Genomic DNA, 12113 nt, shown 5'->3' with positions numbered 1-12113 from the left:
GGTGGACACATGGTGAAGTGTCCAGATTATTACTTCCAAAAGGAAGAAATTCAAGTTTTTCTACTTCATTTTTCCTTTCAAACAGGAAAGTTATTATGTCAAGTCTGACCCAACAGGGGTGTTGCAGAAATAACTAGTAACTTCCTAAAGCCTAACTAACCTATCCTCCTCAAACTCATTACATTTGCTCATTAATACACACATCTGGGAAAAACCAGGGCAAGTGCCCTCAGGCCTGCGATTACTACTTTCTTCAAGAGGTGAACAGATAGTGGCCTACTATAACAGGTCTTCTAACCTATTTAGTCCTATTAGCACTTAGTCCTCATTACTAACATTCCCCACACAACAGCCTGAAGGAAATTCCAAGAAAGTAATCAGATCTCTCCAAAGTCCTTCAACAGATTCCTATTGTGCCCAAGACAATCTAGATCTTAAACGTGGACCTTTTAAGGACCTGTACATTATGCTTGATACTTGCCTACTTTTCCAACTTCATCTGCTACTCTATGCATTCTTGGTGACTATTCTCCAGTAGTATATCTTGCTCTGAGGCCAAGATTTCCCCCCCAATACCTGTGCTTTCAGGTAAGATAATCTACTGCCAGACCTCAATTTCAACATCAGTTCCTTTAAGGTCTCTTCGCTAGCAGCACCCTCCCACCTCCATATTCTAAATTTGGTTCCCTTAAATATCATCTCACTCTGTTCTTTTCCTTCAAGGATCTAAACTGTGAAAGTGCTATTCACTTTATTTCTTCCCTCAATGGTCTATAATAATATTCAAGAGGGCAGGAGACAGTATGTTTTGCTCATCTGTATGTGCCCAAGTCTAATGGTGATTTTCAGAATAAGCACTCAAATGTTTAATGAACAAACATCTCTAACTTGAAACCTGGGAGTCATGCCAAATCCCTCACTCTTCCTATCACAGCCACCACCAAATCCTCCTAAATTTACCCCCTTCTAATCCCAATACCATTGCTTTTGGCCAGGCCAGGTCATTATTCTTCCTATTTTAGTACCTTCCTTATTTATCACCTACTCCAATCTTATTCTCCTCTATGCCATTTCCACACTGCTATCAGATGACATTTCTAAAAATGAAAATCTGATGTCACTCCCCAGTTTAGAATCTTTCAATAGTTCACCACTGGTTTCTGGATAAAATACAAACTTCTTAGCATGGTATTAAAACTTTTATAATCTGGCCTTACCTCTCTAAGATTCAGTTCAGCTCCCTTTCTCTTAAAAGCATTTCCTGACCTCTTAAAAAAGTCAATTAGGTACCCACCTTTGCATGGCTCTAGCCTGTGCCCACCTCTATCACATGGTGACATTATCTCATCCATCTGTCTCCCTCACAAGGCTATGAGTCCCTGAAGAACTATTATACCTTTTTGCATCCCCAAAACCAGAAGAACATGACCCATAAAATAATGGATTTGTAAAATTAAGAAATAAATTAAGCTGAACCTATAGCGAACAACAGCCACACAATGACAGTAACAGAAACACAGAGGTAGAAACAGCTTTCATACCAAAGAGGGTATCAGTAAAACTTGGACCTATAAAAGAAAATTTTCCATTCCTCTTCCAGATAACCTCAGGACATTTTACTTAACTTTTTCCCATTGTTTTCCTTTGAGGTTGCCTTCAGTGTTCACTTTAGATTTTACTCTCTCAGAATGAGCAAGGGAAGGAGTCAAGAATGTGATTTACCCTAGTACCCACAGAACTAAATATACCTTTAAAAATCACTCTACTTTTCCTCCCTGCCCCATCCCAGCTCAAAATCTATTAAAGCAACTCTAAAGTGAGTTATCAAAATACTCCACTGTTGTCAGTAAAATACTACAGGTTGCTAATATTCTCAACTCCTTGGCTATCCACATCCTTATTAATCTCTGCATTTTTCTTGTGAATAGACCAGATTCATTCTTTCTTATTACCCTTGGGAACACAGTGGATTCCCCAATACCTAGCTGGGCCACAAGTCATCACTGAAAAAGAGGTCACTCCCAGATCTTTCCAGATTTGGACACAGAGATTATACAGATTTTCCTGCTTTCTGAGGTTAAAAAGTCTATTTATCTTTCTATTTTTAAAAAAACCTTCCAGTGAGATAGCATTTCAGTATCACAGCATGCTTCTTGTGGTCTGATTCATGTTAACTTTTAATGATAAAAAACAGTCTAAACAGAATACAATCCAAAATTGTTGTCACAGACCCAAGGAAGATAACTCTAAATGACAGAAAATTTTTCTGATTTGCAATCATCTAAGAAAAAGTACCACCTAATATGTCTGTCTTGTTGCTAATCATTAAAACAAGTCGTCTTCATTCTAAAGTATATGCGAACTTCAGCTGCTCTTTCCATATATGAAATACTCTCAGCAAGCCCCAGTTTGACACTCATAATTCCATTAGTTTACAAAACCCTGAAGTGGTCTCCCTTAGGAACATCTCTTGAGATACGCACAAAAGCCTTAACCCAAACATTTCCAGGTAGAAGTTATCACCTACACCACATCAACTAAACTTAAACCAGTGTATTTCCTAGTCTTTCCAAGGAAACCAAGTGGACCTCACACCTCTTACCATCACCCAGGAAGGGTGTGCATCTGTTCCGAAGGCCCCCCTGGCTCCAGGTCATCCTGGCTGCTGCTGCTCCAGGCTGGGCATCCATGTTGCTGCAGCTTGTGGTTTGTGAGGGGTAGTGTACAGGAAAAGCAGGATGGGATTTCAAGGGAAACAGGAGGGAGATGGCTTTCTGGGAAAATGCCATCACCAACTTAGGTGTTAAGTAGTACCACACACATTTTATTGCAGCACAGTTTAAAAATTTAACAAATGAAAGATTAAAAATAAAAAAAACAAAAATAAAAAAATTAAAAATACAGACGACGTCCAGAGATGCTCTAAAACAGTTAAGTTAAAGATCAGGAAAAATAAGGTCACAGACTTAACAGCCAGTAAAATTCTTTCGAGCGTGGGGAAGGGGATGGGGGGGGAGGGGGGGAGGGGGGGGTTGGGAGAGAAAAGGTTTATGTGATCAATCCACTTAAAAATGCTAATGCCTTCACTTTCTCTCCCAAGATGCAAAACTCCAAAGTCAATCAGGAGGCCGGAGAAATTCTTATGAACATTCAGAAAAACTCGATTTTAATCCGGTTAAAAATCATCAGTGTCATTATCATCATCATCATCACCATCATTAAGTATAATAATAAATAATAATAGTAACTAGTAACAACAATAAAAAGGAAATCAGCGGAAAGTCAGGAAAAATGTAAAAACAAAAATGGAATAACTTACTGTAGCTGAAGATCAAAAAAATCTCACTGTAAAAAAACAAAAATAAAAATAGCCCAGATTAGAAAAACGGGAGGTGCAAAAATGTCAAGTCAATAAAGTTCATTTCTTTTCTCTTTCCAAAAGCAGTTTCCACAAAAACCGCAAGGGTAAAGTTCTCAGTAGCAGACAAGCAAAGCCCTTTCCACATCATCAATCAAACTTAAAAATACACGAGGAAGTTGAGAGGTCAGTTTATGAGAGGCTAAAAGGCTCCTCCTCCTCCTACCCAACTGCTGCAGAAAAAATAGAAATAGAAATTTAAAAATTACATCTTAAATCCAAGTCCCGTTTTTGGAAACAATTAAAAAAAAAACACCTGTAAATCTGCTGTAGTGCACACCAAGTTGCATCATTATGTTTAAAATGTCTTTATAAAATCAGTTTTGGAATGGGAATGTGTGTGTTCTGGAAGGGTGGGGAAGGGAGGTTAAAAATCAAAGCTGAGCTCCAGTGAGTAGGGATGGGGTTCGCCTTGCTGCCCTGTGAAAGGAGAAGGGACAGATTGAGTCAGAGTTCCTCAGAAATGTTGTGCCCTAAACCCCCAAGACAGAAACATCTGTCCATTGCATCTAACACATTTTGGTAAAGCGTACATCCCACTGGGATGGGGACAGCTTCTATAGAATCATCGCCTCTACCAGTGACTGTCCTCACAATTCTTCAATGTCAGCAGGTGCCTAAAGTTGACTAAATATGCACCTGTATTCCCTTAAGGGTCTCAAAAAAAGGTCCACATTCCAACATTCAATTTGATAATCAGCAGTTTGGGCAAAGAAAATATAGAAAAACCATGTCAGCAGAGATGAAGAAGTGAGCAAATGTCAAACATCAAGATTATGAAGCAGATTAGTGGGTTTTAAGTCCATGTAGCTTTTACTATGATACAAATTGAAGGGGAATGGTCTACCCTGAAGATACATACTAGAAATGACATCTAGTTTCAGAACCAGTGAGTGGTCAAACCAAAAGACCTGACAGAACCTATCAGGGGGAAAGATGATTTAAATAAGGAGCACATTAACACTCTCAATAACAGAATGAAAAAAAAATCAAATGAAGGAAAGAAGATTATTATGGCTACTGAATATTTAATGTCATAAAACAGATGAAAAGTAAATTATGGTCCTTAAAGAATTTATTTCTGTGGTTCCACTGTTTATAAACTAGAACATACAGCTAATTCCAAGATAGGAATTCTACGAATCTGATACATAATACCACGACAGACTGGGTGTTTCATCAGCTACAACAAGATTTGCAATTAGATTGCAGGTCTTTGAGCAGGTAAGAATGATCATACTTGCGTTTCAATATCCAATCATGAGATTTTATTCTCCTTTTCAAATGTCAGTAAATTAAAAAATTTTAAGCTGCGCTTTTAGAAAGTGTTGCTTGAGTCAATTACGTATGAATGATGACAGCAACAGGTACTGTAACTCTAAAATTATAACTGTAAATTTTTAAGTAGTAGCAGACCAGTTTAGGTACGACATGTAAGCTACTTTTATGCTTAGACTGATGTGTTAAATTGTACAAAATGTTAAACTAAATGTACATAGAAAACATACACTATTTGAATGTTACCTCCTCTGAGTAACTGTTAGGGATGTTCAGTTATAGTGAAACATTCAATTTTCGTCTTTGGAGTCACAGCCTGAACCTGGTACTCAAAAATTTCAGGATATGTTATGTAACCGTGGCTCATCTACAAACAAATCCTTTGCAACAGTGTTACAAGACATAAGCTTAAAAAGCAGCAACTGGGCTTCCCTGGTGGCGCAGTGGTTGAGAGTCCGCCCGCCAATGCAGGGGACACGGGTTTGAGCCCCGGTCCGGGAGGATCCCACATGACGCGGAGCGGCTGGGCCCGTGAGCCATGGCCGCTGAGCCTGCGCGTCCAGAGCCTGTGCTCCGCAACGGGAGAGGCCACAACAGTGAGAGGCCCGCGTACCGCAAAAGAAAGAAAAAAAAAAAAAAAAAAGCAGCAGCTAATGTGAAAACATTTACATCTTTCAAAATCAAGAAGCTGCCTCCCAAGATGTTAAGTTGATGAGCTACCACTCATAAAAATGACCAACTAACTTTAGCACCTAACTGTAATCTTTGCAATTAGCAGTATACCTAGTTTATACTTTGTCAAATCCCTGGGAGATTTGGATCCTTCTTCTAAAGAGGTATTCTCAAAGTAAGGGCTGCCAACCAGCATCACGTGGCACTTATTAGAAATGCAAATTAGCAGGGCCTACCCCAGGCTTACTTAATTAGAAAGTGGTGGTGGAGAGCCCAGCAATCTGTTTTAACCAGCCCCCCGGTTGATTCTAATGTCTGCTCATGTTTAAGAACTACTGTGTAGAGTTTAATAAGGAATCTCTATCCTCTAGTTAAGATCGATACAAAATAAATACGAGAACATTATAACATATCATAGTAAATGCTATATTATACTATAAAACCCTATAGTAATCCTTTTCCCCTTTATAAACCCCAGATTTCCAATATCTAAGAGAACACATGCAGTTGTCACACCAAAGTCAGTTCTCTAGTAAATCTATTATGTACAAAACCTTAAACTTCCCTAATCCCAATGAGAACGAATCAGTACATATTAAGTATGACCACATAATGCTCCTCAAAGATAACAACTAATAAAATTACTTGAAGACAGATACTGTTAAGGCAGTTACCAGTAATAACTAATATACAAAAACTACTGTCAATAATAAAACTGTTTCTGTACACTTTTTAGCCTTCTGGCAACAAATGACTTGAGTTACAGAAAGTAGAAATTAGAACAGGTAAGATGCATAAGCCCCCTTATAAGTATAAAACTGCATTCCAGAAAGTTTAACTGATTTGCCTGTCAGGTAATAATGAACAGGGTGGGAAAAATCCAGTTCTCTTAACTCCTAGGCCAAGGTTCTTTCAACCGTCACATTCACCACTTAAATCTCACACATCCACCAGTTAATATAATCAATCTTTAAGATTAGAATTACTAGCTGTTTTGGAGTTTATTCCTTGCTTGTTTCTAACAGCAATTCCATCCAAAACAAGGTCCAACGCTATGTGAAACACTCTAGAGACCTAATCACAAATAATAAGGTGTGTTTACAAAGGAACAGCAAAACACCACCAGGCACTCCCGAGGCATAAGCATGGGAAACACAAAAAGGTCAGATCTGTAACTTACTCAACCTTCTTAAATCCTTCCTCTCTCCAACGAACATGTAAATGTTACTAATGCCTATCTATTTGAAATCAAATCTAGAATTGTTTCAGGTATTAATTTTGCGGCCAAATCATTCCAGAGGAATATTAAATCAAAGGAAGTGTTACCTTGGTACATGCTGATCCTAAGGAATCCATATTTCTAACATCTCAAGGCAAGAGAAGTGCCCTTCAGTTAATTTCAATTCCCATCAATAGTTGTTCTTAAATACTAATTTCTTACATTTCTCGTTATTTGCCAACAATATATCTATTAGGTGTATGGTTTCCTAAATTAACCAGTCACTGCCCTTATCTCACTTCTAACAGTTCTGCACTTTAGTTTTAAGTCCATGTAATAATATACTTAGGCTTTTTTTTTTTTTAAGGCAATGCTTTTGATCCCTATTACAATATCTACATGGTGAGGGGTCAACAAATGCATAGCTATGTAGAATAAGAGTACTTTTAGTTTCTATCAAAAACGTTCCCTACGGCGTGAATTTACCCCACAGTATTGGTTTAAACTGTACTTAATAATATTACTTTTTGTGACAGTAACACATTATGAAAAATAAAACCAACTAAATCTTAGACAAGGATTAAAAAAAGCGATTTCTTGGAGAAGTGATTGTGATACCACTTATAAACCTACGTAATTTCTACAAACTTGGCAAAAAACTTTGGTAAAGTTTCAGGACCTAGTAAGTAGTAAGCACTGTAATACTTGCTTAAAAAAAGCATACAGTTATGCATTTTTGCCTAAGTTGGGATGGTCTGGAAAATTAATGCCAAAATATCCTGAAAGTCAAACTTTATCATCTTAGGACGTTACATTAATAATAAACGCAATTCTCGTAATTTAACATTTTCCCAAGATAATTTAGGAATTTCCAGTTACCGCTAGTGTTGTTGTAATTAGGTTCTTGTAAAGATTCAAATATAGTAATTTTAATACCTACTATTCCAATAGGTAAAGCCACTTGACTTAAGCTGGTGGCCAAATTTCTTACTAGTTCTGCTACTGATTTAATATGACCCTGGCAATCAACACTCACGCCTCGGTTCCTGTCTGAGAAAGATAGTAATACCCACCTCAAGCAAGTTCCACTAACTTATATATTTCAAGTGATTTGTAACCTGCAGATAAAAAGCCACCTTTAATTATTAATGTTAATACGTAAATGAGATTACAAGTTTAAAAAATAAAATTGAAAATAACTATTTCGAGGTCCATCATTTCTTCAGAAAAGAGTAAAATAAAACAAATCAGTAAAATATTAAATCTATTGTTATAATATTTACTATTCTTAAACCGTGAGGTGCCCTCCAGAATTTAGAAGCTTGCGGTACAATAAATATCTGCTTGATAACGCTTCCCCACCCCCCGCTCAATATTTAAATTTAACAGGAGGCATCGACACTACATTAACTACATTAATGAGCATCTCGATCGTCCCTTTCGTCCTCTCATAGAAAATGAAAGGACAGCATCCGTTAACGCAGGAGACCGAAAAAGAAAACGGACATTTTCCCTGCCGATTGTGGCCTAGAGGACACTAGGTTAAAAATCTACGCAAGGGCTGAGGCCTAAAAAACTCTCGCGCGCGTAAGACCTAATCCCCCAAAGCAAATAAAATAAACGGGGGCCTACGTACTCTACCGAGGGAAGGGTTCCCTCGTCTTCTCTCCCACACCCCCTCGCGTTCCCCGAGAAACCCAGCGCCTCCCCAGCTTCCGCCCCCTCCACTCACCAGGAGGGGGAAGGGAGAAGAGATTCGATTCTGAATCTCCCACTCCCGAGTTCTACGCCGAGAAGCCAACTGCTGCTCGAGGTCCGCAACGCTGCCGCAACAGCTCAGCCTTCGCCTCTTCACAAAATGGCCCCCGCGTCTCCTCTGCCGCCGAGGCGAAGGCCTAACCCCCGCCCCACTCCTGGGAATCCTCCTATTGGCTGCGACTTTTCTAGCTCCCGCTTCTAATTAGACAGTTTTACAGCTCCTCACAATTCTATCCAATCATAATTAGGAGTGGGTTAGACTAACCTAGCGAATTTCCACATGCGTGACAGAAACTAGTTTGTAACTGGTCATTTTTCCTGTCATTTATCGCCTGAGAAATGCTTATTGGCCACTGTACCTGACGGAGAGCTGGGTGGAAACTTGCCTTTGTACCGCGCACCGCTTCACATCCGGGTATCCGGAAGGTCTGATTGGCGGCCGCGCGATCCTATCTGTGCTCCTCAGAGCGCCTAGTAGAAGGCCCGCCCACATCTCGGAATTCCCGCGGCGGATGGGGGGAAGGGCGGGGAAGGTTTGCTGGGTTTTGTTTGCTAGCGGTTGGAAGGATCCGCCCTTGCCTTGGGCATAGGTAAAAGGAAAAGCTCTCTAAGTTAGTTCTCTGTCCTGCGGTGTGGATAAAGAAAACACTTTTCTTAGAGTGGGGAGGGGGCACTAAAGACCAGAAAACTAACCAGCCCTGCAGTTTTTCCAACCCTAGAGCTCCTTCCTGGACACTTCTCAGCCTGTCAAGCCCTTCTTCAGACAACCCATATCTCGGTCAAAACAACTGACTTCCTTACCTCTCCACCACAAAAGGTAAAGAAAGTCCAAAATGCTGGCCTGGAATATACTACAGCACCCATCCTCTGGCCCCAAATCATCTCACTAATACCCTACATGTCAACCAAATTGGCTTTTCCGGCTAGGTCTCCCGTGCCCGTCCCCGAAATCTGGTCCCTTAATTCCCCTCACCCTGAAATGGCCCGTCCCCCACCTACTGGCATCGTCTGCACTGCAGTCCCTCTGGTTGTATTATAGCAGCCATGCACGCAATGGAATAGGACCAGCTGTGCTAGGAATGAAAGATATTTCTTTGTGTAGTTAGGGAACGCAAGATGCAGAACACTATCTAGAGAATGTGATGCCATCTGTATACATTTTAAGGAATATATGCATATGTGAATACAGTTGTATGCATTAGTTTTGAATTAATTCTGAATTTCATAGAGGTTCACGAGGAAACTTACCTGTCAAAGGAGAAAATTAAGACAATTTAGTAACGAGTTTAATGTCCTTTACTCAAAGGAAAACAATCCATGGTTGGAAGAGTACAGTGACTCACAAGCCATGGAGCACTCCCCCAGGGAGTTTGAACAAGAGAGTTTTATGCAGCATTAGAAGCTGCAAGGCAATCAGGGCGGGATTGGCTGGGGTTAGGAATATGACCTTATTTAGAAAGATTAAGGAACAAGGAAATAAGTATAGAGCCCAGAAATATGGCGTTTGAGGATTGGCTGACTGGATGTACTGCGTTTCTGGTCAAACTGAGCCTTTACAGGAACATGAAGTTTCGGTTTGCTGATGTGACACCCCCAGCAGGAGCGACTCCATCTTGGGCCTAGAAATTTATTTTGACATACATTTGGAGAGCGAACCTTCTGCCTTTTTCGTTGGTATGCCTTTCTCTACTGTTTTATTTGCCATATGCATATATTGCTTTAAGCAGATTTAAAAAGCAAAACCAAAAAGCATGTAAGAAAAAATATACTAAAATGTTAATAGTGGTTCTCTCTTGGTGGGAGAACTATGTGTGCTTTTTTTTTTTTCACTTCCTTGTGCTTTTCTATATTTTCCAAATTGTCAACTTAGAACAAGTAATCAGAGGGAAAACATCTCCAAGTAATTGCCACATTGCAGTTTATTTAAAACGACCTCATAGCACTGTGGTTAATTTTACACTCGTCTCTTCTCCCCTTCTAGATAGTACGTCTTTTTTTATTTTATTTTTAATAGTTATTTATTTATTTGGCTTCATCAGGCCTTCCTTGTGGCATGAGGGCTCTTCATTGTGCCATGCGAGCTCTCTAGTTGTGGCACACGGGCTCAGTAGCTGTGGCACATGGGCTTAGTTGCTCCGCGACATGTGGGATCTTAGTTCCCTGACCAGGGATCGAACCCACGTCCCCTGCATTGAAAGGCGGATTCTTAACCGCTGGACCAACAGGGAAGTCCCAGTATGTCTTTCGATTGCAGAGTTTAATTCTTATTTCTCTCTGTACATGTACATTCTTATTTTCTCTCCTATTACATGTCCTAGGACCTTAAACAGAGTGTCTGAAATTCATGTTAAAGTAATTAATCATTAGCTTTTATTTATCAGGGGAAATTGTTCTTTTCCCAGGACAGTTAGACTATCCTTTCTTTATTAAATATTTTATATAGCACTTATTCAGAGGGACCCAGATGCTGTGAGGCTTGATTGACATGTAATTCATGTAATTCCTGACTTAAGTAAACAAAAATAAACACTAGCATGTTTTATTACTCACTGTTCTCATAGAGTAAAAATGTCTATAAAATGTTAATGAAAAGTACTTAAATTCATTTTACCAGAAATCAGTTTTACTGCATGATCTTTATCATGACCTACTTATTAACCAACACTGTATTTGGTGCAAGGGAAGTACTTCAGAGACAGCATTTATGTTTTCAAGGAGTTCACCCCTATGCTAGATGGGGTGGAAGTGGAGGATACAAGAAGAATTAACAACCAGTCCCTCCATCAGGTAGCTTGAATTTACTAAGGATGAGAAAACAAGTGCAAAAATAGCATAATACAAGGCAGAATGCAAAGCACCATGTTGACGATAAACATTCAGGACTTTCTGGTTTTAAGGCTCTGTAAACTTAGGTGGGTGAAATGGAGTGGAGGAAGGTCCCTTTATCTCTTCTGCTTACTCTAAACACCCTTAAACTTCTAAAACTGAATGCTTTTATTAGGTGGCTGTGTATGTAGAAAGAAAGCCATGAGCCAGACTCCAGTAATGGAGGGGAAGTAGGGGAAGAGATAAGGAAACAGAAACGGTAACTCCTTACCTTGGGCTAAAGAGAAAAAACAAAACTGTACTTTTGTCTTTAATTCAAGAAGTAATTCTCTTTGAACAAGGCTTTATGTAGCTTAGAGGTATTGCCAGAATAGTGTATCCCCTGCAACTTTCCCTCCTCAAAGTTCTAAGCCACCTGTCAAGAGGAAGGAGACAAAAGGAAAAGCAGTAACAGCTATGAAATGCCTAATTTGCTTTTTACCTAACTTATTAGCTGAATATTTTCCTCAATATTTATCATCCTACACACCCTCAGCATACCTAATTATCTACCTATTCCATTCAACAAGTCAAATGGTCTTTACTAGTACAATCATCATTGCTTCTCTTCCTCTACATCCTTTATCGTCCAAGGATATCATAAGCAACTTCACTGGAGAGTGAGGGGTGGTCTCTGATGGATCCAGACAAAGCACTTGATTAAAACTTCACAGAGCTTTCTAATACCCAACGCTACTTCATCCTTCTTTACACTAATTTGGAGACCTTTCTGACTGTTGGCAACCTATCTGCTATAGGCAACCATATTCTACCTGAAAAATGACACGATAAATATATTACACACCACTTTCAAGAGCCTTACTCTTTGACTGCATCCTGTTTCTCCCACATTGAGTCTGTCCCCCAAGCTGATCCTGCAAACTGCTGTCATGGTAATCATTT

General features: G+C 39.5%; 2 protein-coding genes across 10 annotated transcripts in view; one reads left to right on the top strand and one right to left on the bottom strand.

The window, feature by feature from the left end:
- HNRNPC (heterogeneous nuclear ribonucleoprotein C) overlaps positions 1-8468 on the bottom strand; it is a 47359-nt gene extending 38891 nt beyond the window's left edge. For 2 of the 9 annotated variants that reach the window (XM_060146389.1, XM_060146383.1), the window contains exons 1-2: positions 8320-8461; positions 3320-3345 (exon numbers count right to left, since the gene is read on the bottom strand). The gene's annotated coding sequence lies outside the window, so the exon portion shown is untranslated. Of the gene's footprint in view, positions 1-2595; positions 2946-3319; positions 3346-7660; positions 7706-8319 lie in introns of those variants that run through there. The other 7 variants (XM_060146365.1, XM_060146382.1, XM_060146350.1 and 4 more) reach the window with 7 other exon arrangements.
- Positions 8469-9914: 1446 nt separating this feature from the next.
- The window catches only part of RPGRIP1 (RPGR interacting protein 1), an 82381-nt gene continuing 80182 nt past the window's right edge, over positions 9915-12113 (top strand). The window contains 1 exon segment of the mRNA XM_060168213.1: positions 9915-10019. The gene's annotated coding sequence lies outside the window, so the exon portion shown is untranslated.

The sequence above is a fragment of the Lagenorhynchus albirostris genome, chromosome 1, assembly GCF_949774975.1.
Source record: "Lagenorhynchus albirostris chromosome 1, mLagAlb1.1, whole genome shotgun sequence".
Taxonomy (NCBI): Eukaryota; Metazoa; Chordata; class Mammalia; order Artiodactyla; family Delphinidae; genus Lagenorhynchus; species Lagenorhynchus albirostris.
This window is presented reverse-complemented; position numbering and strand designations above follow the sequence as displayed.